Consider the following 9,082-nt stretch of genomic DNA (forward strand, 5'->3'; position numbering starts at 1 on the left):
CATCTACCTATTTCTGCATCACCTTGACTGGATACACTTTTCAGTCGTGGGAACAGATTACCGCCAAGCATAGGCAGGCCAGTGTTGGCATCCCAGGAGCAACCCTCAACCCACAGGTGATGGGAGTTAATGGATAAACATCCCAGCTTCCTCGCCCTTTAGGGGGGGAATGCTCAGGCATGTTCTGCCAACTCTCAGAGGCTCCCCAACATGCCAGAGTCTTACCTGCCCACAGCACTACCTCCCGATAAGCAGAGTCCTGCTGACTTTCTCTCCTCTCCGTTCATCTTCCCCACTCTCTCACAGTACATTTGGAGATCACCTCCAAAATATTTATACCAAAGTCCTCATCGACGGCTCTGCTTTGATGGGATCCCAAACTAAGACAGCTCCTGCTGTCAAAGATCTTATAGTCTGGTGGCAGAGGTGGCAAGAAATGAACAAACATATGATCACAAATTGTAAGGAGATATTTAAAGTGAAAAAACTATGATGCAGCACAATGTGCAGTGAAGAGCTAATCCAGAGAGTTTCTCCTGGTGCCCACTTTGACCCAGCCACTGGGGATTCAAGACTCAGCAACTCAACCACATGAAGATGACAGACACTCACATTCTAAAGCACTATGAAAGAAGCAATGGAGGAGAATGGCGCAGAGGACAGAGGAAGGAGCACCCTTCTGGAACATGGGATAGCCTGCTGCTGGGGACTTTATCCCACCATAAGGAAGACCTGTTTTAAGGGCCTCATTCACACTAAAGTGTAAAAGACTAACATCCTCTGGGATGTTAACTTTCTTCAAGGATGAGTGGCTCTCTCTGCATTAGCCCTTGGAGAGAGCTGAATTTTTCTTTTGTGGAATCTTTCAAATGCCCTCGAAGATATTGTATCCCAGCAGTCACTCACTTCACCAACATGGATGTCCTCCCCATTCCCACCAACTCTCTCTCTCTCCTGGGATCAGTGATGGTATTGGGAGGAACTGCACCTCTTAGCCTGAGGTTTCGAGCTTATGGCTCTGCAGAAGGAAGAATGAACAAGCTCTACCTGCCCATGTTCTGAAACACTGACAGTGGCGTCCACCTGAACTGAAGAGAAACTCAAGAGCATTTTCCCCATTAATAAGCTGAATCTGTCTCTCCTTAGAAAATTGGAAAGAGCAAAGGACCCAGGACAGAACTAGGGTCCAAATTAAAAGATGGGCTTGCAGACAGAAACAATGAGAGAGAGAGAGAGAGGCGAGGAGCAAGAGAGAGAATGAAATGACTATCACTAACATGGCCAACATGATGATGAACACTGTAAGATTATCGATGAAGGCCCTGGCCGGTTGGCTCAGTGGTAGAGCGTTGGCCTGGCATGCAGAAGTCCTGGGTTCAATTCCCGGCCAGGGCACACAGGAGAAGCGCCCATCTGCTTCTCCACCCCTCCCCCTCTCTTTCCTCTCTGTCTCTCTCTTCCCCTCCTGCAGCCGAGGCTCCATTGGAGCAAAAGATGGCCCAGGCGCTGGGGATGGCTCCTTGGCCTCTACCCCAGGCGCTAGAGTGGCTCTGGTCGCAACAGAGCAACGCCCCGGAGGGGCAGAGCATCGCCCCCTGGTGGGCAGAGCGTTGCCCCCTGGTGGGCATGCTGGGTGGATCCCGGTCGGGCACATGCGGGAGTCTGTCTGACTGTCTCTCCCCGTTTCTAGCTTCAGAAAAATACAAAAAAAAAAAAGATTATCAATGAATTTTATTTATGTCTCAGTGATTTTCTGTTTTCCACGTTTTCTTCATTGACTATGTTTTAGTGTTCTATTTGAACAATACTACTATTTTAAACAGACTCAACTGGGCTAGCACAATAGGTACTCAATAAATGTTTATTGATCTTTTATGAAAATGGACACTATACTGCCCCAAAATACCCCAGACTCTCTCAGTTCCTCCGGGTGGGAGGAGTCTGTGAGGTCACCTTTTCTGATGCAGAGCTCTTTCTTCAAGCCAAACCTTTCTCAAACGCCCAAAAAAGGGAAGAGTAGGTCTGAGTAAAGTGGGACCCAGGGGTTTGGGGGGAGACAGTTAAAGTACCCCCAGGCCATGAGACCCCACATTAGAGTCCCTAGTATTTCACAGGCCTCGTTGTGAAAATTGTGGTCTAGCCTCCCACCCCATCTCCAAACACACACATTTTTCAAATCTGGACACAAGAGGCTCGGAGAAAAACAATGAGCCCAAGATCATCAGTAACTTGGTGGCCAAACTAGATTACAGCCAGAACTTGTTCCATGTTGGCGTCTCCTTACTTTCACTGATCTGACTGCCCATCATGAACAAATTGCTATGGCTATGGGTTGGAGGAAGGAGATATGCCTATTGCCTGAAGTCCATCAGAGCTCAGCCCCAAACCAGATTATTAGGTACTGCTAGTTATGAGGGTTAAGAGGGCACCACAGGAGAGGTGGCAGAGCCAGGACTATAGTCCAAGAAACCCCTGTCAGTTCTATTGGACCAACATCCCTGTGTCTCCATGGCGTATCTATAATGTGGAGATATTACAAGTTTCTTCCTGGAAACAGACCATCTCACAGGCTCCTCCTTCCCTGAGGTTAGCAGAGGGCAGTAAAAAGCCTGGAGGCCAGGCTCTGCTGCTTACTAATTGTGTGCCCTTGGACAAGTCATCTCCCCTCTCTGGTCCTCAATTTGTTCCATCTGAGGCAGTAAGACTATGAGGGATGGCAACTATGGTCAATAGGTAGAGACTGCCTGTAAAGATTGCTGAAAAGGATGTTGAGGCTATATCTGAGCTCAACGGGAAGATGCCACAGGTATTCCTTTCCCAAGATCGAGGAGTCCAACCTGGTAGCATGACTCTATGTAGCACTCCTTGGAATGAGCAGCATTAGGTCTGGGGATTCGTGTGGACCCCCTGAAACTCCAACACCTCATCAAGGACCTCCCCCTTTCCTACAGGTTTGTCCCCTAATCTCCTGGAACTTAGGGGTCATCCAATCAGAGCATGAGGGTAATGAGCTCTTAATAAGAGGGGCCTCAGACAGTCACCCCTGGATGGTCCCCCCGAAGCCACCCCTGCCCCTGCACCAGGATGCAGGAGAGAGTCTGAAAGAGAGACCGTTACTTACAGGTTGACCTTACTCTGTACAGTAAGTGTGTGTTCCTGAGAAAATTGCCCTCAAATTGAATTTTTATAAATGGAATCCTATTTCAGCAATGATTTACAACACAATTTCCAAGATACTTTATCTTCATTTTGAAGCAATGTTCCTAACATTTTAGCTTTAGAACTCTCCTTCCTTTTAGAAGCACTAAGAATGTTCCAGTTATATGAGGCCACAGAAACCACCCAGTCCTACCTTTACAATTTCTGGGAACTTGAGACCCAAAAAGGGAAGAAGGCTAGCATTTGTCAAGCAGCTTCAAGGTTCCATTTCAGTTCTCTATGTACATCGTGTTGCCCAGTCTTCTAACAACATCATAAAACAGGATTAGTGTCATACCCACTTTACAGATGAAGAAACTTAGGTTCAGGCAAATAAAATTGCTAGCACAAGCCCTGTAGCAACCTGATAAGTGTAAGGAGGAGCAGAGGGTGGTGGAAGCACAACAAAGATTAAGGCAGCCATAGCTGCGACACACTCATTATCTCCTGAGTCATGCTCAGACTCCAAGAGCTTCCCATATTTACATTACCTCTTTTTCTAGCTCCCTCTGATACTCCTCAAACAAGAGCTCCTCCTCAAACAAAAACATTTGTACAAAAAGAAAAAGGTCTCTCACTCTTGATCCTTATTGTCTCATAATTTATTACTCCCAACACTACTTTCCCTAAAAGCTCTACTCAAAACCTTTACATACTGTGTACACTTAGGGAGTTTCATCACCTGCCTTTAGTTTAGTTTTGCCTTCCTCAAGTCTCTGTTCGAGTGCCACTTGCCGTGAACCAATGCAGCTAGTAATTCTAGGTCCTGAGTGGGAACGACACAGAATTAAGAAAATAGGCTCAAAGAGAAAAAAGGATGGGCTCAGGAGGACTCTTTGCAATGTGAAAGCTTGCAAAAAGCCAGTCTCTACCCCCTTCCTGCTTTATCTATAGGGCAAAGTGAAGTCATTAACAAATCAAAGAGATCATTAAAACAAAGTCACATTAGGGCAACCCAAGAATTCTCCCAAGTGCAGAAAACCCCCACCATAGATAGCATCTTAACTTCAGAAAACAAAGAATAAAAAGGAAACTGCCTCCAGTGTCTCCGAGGGACATGGAGGATAGGACAAGTACAAACAAACAATCCAGTATCACAGCTAAGATGGAGGTGTGGAGAAAAACTTAACCTTTAGCAACTTAACCAAGCAAGTGAGGTGGGGGTTTGGGATGAGTGCAAATACTCAGCTTCATTGCCAATATGAAGAAGTTGGAGGGGAAGAGAATTAGCCTTTTGCTAAGCCTCAAACTACAAGAATTTTGCTACTTGTAGTCTCCCAACACGCAAGGACACCCAGCTGGTAAGTGGCTCCTTTACCTCTTCCAAGGACTTCCATTGCCAACCCCATTATGACAAGATCTGCATGACTGAGTCTCTCACCCTCACACCTCCAACCTCACTGGCCACCTTTCTAATGCTCACACAACATCCCAGGGTCTTTGCTTTTGCTGTTCCCTCTGAGAACAGCAAGTGCTCTTCTCACTCATTTCTGGCTGGGTTCTCCTTCATTCAGATACCACAACTCATCACTCATTCCAACAAGGGCTCTCACCCTCCCAACTACCCACACACCTGTGACATTACTTGGTTTTCTTCATAGCACTTATCACTATATGAAATTACTTATTGAGTTTATTCATTTATTTGTTTATTGTCTCCCCTGATAGAATATAAGCTCCAAGAAGACAGGCACATGCCTGTTGTTTCTCACTCTCTCTCCAATCCCGACAGGACCCGGATGCTCAGTAAATACTCACAGAACAAATGAATGAAGTAGCAGATTGGGATTTTTAAAAATTATCATTATTGGCAATTTCTCAATAGAAAATTTCTTTGAAAAGTAATATTGGGGGGTGTTTCTTAAAGCATATCAGTGCTATCACAAATGAGAAATTCTTGTTCAATTTTTTTTAATCCAGGTTCAGAGATTACTGTTGGTTTTAAAGACCAAGAAGACTCCACATCCCTTGCAAGGACCTCAGAGAGTAAACAACTTACCCCCCAAATTTTCCTGTGACCAGTTACTCACGAGTCCAGCCTGCATTGCAAGGAGTTGGCTAGATCATAATTCACAAGTCAGGACGTCCAATAGCTAAGGAAGAGCTGATCCCTTCCCTAGAACATAGTCCCTGTCTCGACCTGTCTCCCACCCTGAGCTGCCTAACAATTATTTATGCCAGTCATTACCCTCTGGGCACTTAACAAAGGGCCGCTGACTTTATTATTGACCCTATAAGGAGGCAAACCCCTCCATCAGGCTCACAAGGATCCAGAGGGAAATGGGGAAGATCACCAGCCCAGGGAGGAAGAAGAGGGGCAGGAAGCAAGGATTTCTTAGGACGGGAGTGGAACCCATCCCCTTCACTGTTCCCCAGAGAACAAAGGACATCTGGTGATGGTACCAGGAAAACCAAGGCTGGAGGCGGGATGAAGGGGAAAGACAGCTCTTGAGAGAAGAGAAGCCTCTGAGTGGACCCTCCTGGGAGAGGGCAGGGGCATTTGGAAGAGGCAAAGGGGCGGTGGTTGGTAGTGGTTGGTGGGAAGCGTGCAGACAGCCCTGGGGCAGGAAGGTGTGAAGCGGGGAGCCAGAGCAGAGCTCAGAGCTCCGGGGAGGACCACTGGCAGTGAGGAGGAGCCCAGACCCGCTGGCGCAGCTTCCTCCTGGCCAGGGGAGCTGGGGGCAGGAGGGACAGGGCAGCATGAGCCTGGCGTCAGAGAAGAAGTGTCTGGTTCATGCAGCTGAGTGCCTCACCCCAGAACTCCCCAGGTCTGTCTGCAGTGCCTTCTCCAGGTGTCCGGGCCCTTTCCAGAGGGACCCGAAGGCAATCAAAGGGGAGAGGCTGGAGCAATGAGAAAGCAGGATACAGAGGATACAGGCATTCTTTCTTTCTCCCTCTTCTCTCTCTCTCTCTCTCTCTCTCTCTCTCTCTCTCTCTCTTTCTCTCCCTCTCCCTCTCCCTTTCCTTCCCTCTTAGAAGTGGGTAAACTACTTTTCCTCCAAGAGCTGGAACCTGCTTTTTCCTCTCTCTCTCTCTCTCTCTCTCTCTCTCTCTTTCTCTCCCTCTCCCTTTCCTTCCCTCTTAGAAGTGGGTAAACTCCTTTTCCTCCAAGAGCTGGAACCTGCTTTTCCTCTCTCTCTCTCTCTCTCTCTCTCTCTCTTTCTCTTGCCATAGATCCAACCCCTGTCTCTGCTAACCTCTGACTGGGTGGAAGGTTCACAGTCTATGTGTGCCCACCATGTCTCCCCTGCTCAGGCACACATTGTATATTTGTAACTGAGGCACATGGAATTTTTTACTCTGCTTTTTCATGTATAACATGTTATCTATCCCAAACATATAGCTATACTGCCATGTTTCTGTAGTCTCTGATCTTTGGGGCTCCTTTTTCTTTTGCAGAGGTCCTTTGAATCATGGCACAATTCTTCATCGAGAAGACTGACCCAATGGACTAACCCAAGTCCCAAGGCCCAAGGTTTCAATAGTTTCCAGTTCTTCACTGGTGAGGTGCCCCATTGCCTAGGATTTTGTCTGTTTTGTTGTCTCTAAAGCTTAATGTACTAATTCTCTTAGAACAACAATGTCCCAGCCTCTCCTTCAACCCCCAGGGGTTGCCAGAGTCTGGCCATGTCACCAGGTCCCCCATCAGAGCTGGCCAAGGACAGCCGAGAGCTTCCTCCATTCCTTCGCTCATTCATACAAGACTATTACTAAGCACCCCCATGTGCAGACGCAAGCCACACGCTGGGGTGTGGCCCCCTGGAGGAAGAAGACAACAAGTGGATGGGCAATTCTAACTAACCCAGGAGATCCCGGCTTTGATGAGAGGACAGTGCTCTAGGCGCAGAGAGGGACTCTTCGCCTGCCGAGGGCTTCCTGGAGGACATGCCATCTTGGCTAAGAAAGGGGGGTGAGCGGAAAGCAGCCAGGTAAGCAGACAGAGGCATCCGAGATCCTGGGGTGATAGAGTGCACCCTCCGGAGGCCCTGAAGACCCCTGGTGTGGACGGAGCTCAGGGGGCGAGGTGGGAAACAGCAGCAAAGGAGACAAGGAGGTAGAGGCAGCAGGTGCCAGAGCCTGTAGCAGTGACAAAGGGCTGGCCCTATTCCTGAGGACGCTAGAAAGCCGTTGAAGGTTCATCAACAGAGGAGGAAGCTGATCAAATTTGAATTTTAGTAAAACTCATTCTGTCCTCTCTCCTTCTTCCCCTGGCCATATCTTGGCAGTTCTGAAGATTTTGGGGTGCATCCTGAGTCAGAGTTGCTGTGGGAACAGGAAAATCACTGTGGGTTCCAAGCAGAGCAGGGAACCAGGGTGAAGGACAGGTCACAGCCAGACTCCTGCTGAGGAACCTTGCGACAGGCAAGAGCCAGACATCTGGAGAACCCGGAGCCAGGGAGCATCCCCAGCCGCAGAGGCCCCAGGTCTCAAGAAGGCTGGGTCATCCCTGCGCACCCCGTTGCCGCCTCCCCCACACACACCAACCCCCATTGGAGATCCTGACTGCGCAGTAAACCCAGCAACAGCACCTTGGAAACCCAGGCTTCCCATCCCCAGTCAGGCCACCCTGCTCCTCCCTGCTCGGTGTTGCCATGGTAACCATTAGAGGCTGCGAGATTCTCGCTGAGGCTGCAGAATGGCGGAGATCCTGCCTGAGCCCAGGGTAGGAGTGCTTCCTGGTATTCCCCAGGGATAGAGGGTCCCTGGCCCCTCTAGCTTCTCAGGACATAAGGCCTGAGAGCCACTTGTTAGAAGTGTGATGGGAGAGGGGCTGGGATGCAGTGAACACGCTCTGCTGGGTCCACAGCCCGGCCCCTTCTCTGGGCCACAGGCTGCCCCCTAACCATGGCCGTCTGCTAAGAGGAGCACGTTCATTGTGACCCCTCTCAGACGCCTGAAACACAAATAGCCTGACAGCCTTCCTCCCGTGGGTAATCTCAGAAGAAGAATAAAAATGCCCACGATGCACTAAGCACTCGCTGAGTGAGCACTGTGCTTGGTGCTTCACATGCGTCTCACGAGCACTTCCTACAGGACCAGGAAGTACACGCTTCCTTACCCTCAGGGTACAGATGTAAAAATTGAGGCTTTGAGAGGACAAGTCATTGCCCTCGGTCACACAGTCCGCAAATGGTGCATCCAAGGAAGGGCCCCCCTCAGTGCAAGAGTCGTTGATGGATAATTTTCCAACCACTACCTACTAGACACTTCCTCTGACAGGGAGCTCACTACCTTAAAGAACAGAGAGAAAGAAAGTTCTACCCGACAGTGAGAAGAAGCCAGCATCCCTGACACTGCCTCCCCGTGGACCCTGGTGTGCCATCTGGGACTTCACGGAGCCTGGTACTCTGCCTGCCAGGTCACGGTTACCAAGGTAATGCCTTCATCCGCCACCATCCTGGAACAACCTTAGCAGCTCAGAAAGTTCTCCCATATAGAGCTGTCAGGTGGTTGATTAATTGATTGATTGGTGTTTGGGGCTCATTCTGCAGCGAGACACAGGGCTCAGGCTGTGATCAGGGTCAAGGCTCAGTCGACGGCAGGGGCCAGGAGCTGTGTACTTAGCCAAGGTCACAGTTACCATCTGTGCTTGGGTCAGAGATCTGCAAACAGAATTTCTGTGTGTAAAGCTTCCAGGCCCTTCCAGGGGTCATGCTGCAACCTTGGCCTCATTAGCACACAACCCTCTCCAACCAGCCGGGCCCATCTGCTTTCTTATTAATCCAAAAGTGAGATGGAGGAAGCAAGCTTCTGGGGAGCGAGCAGCCTTGGGTAAAACAGCCTGCCAAGCACGCCAAGGCCTTCTCCTCCTTGCAGCCAGGGAAGCGTCCTGCCCTCCTCTCGCAGCCAGGGAAGCGTCCTGCCCTCCTCTCAGTTGCGGCCT

Source organism: Saccopteryx bilineata, chromosome 1, assembly GCF_036850765.1.
Source record: "Saccopteryx bilineata isolate mSacBil1 chromosome 1, mSacBil1_pri_phased_curated, whole genome shotgun sequence".
NCBI lineage: Eukaryota > Metazoa > Chordata > Mammalia > Chiroptera > Emballonuridae > Saccopteryx > Saccopteryx bilineata.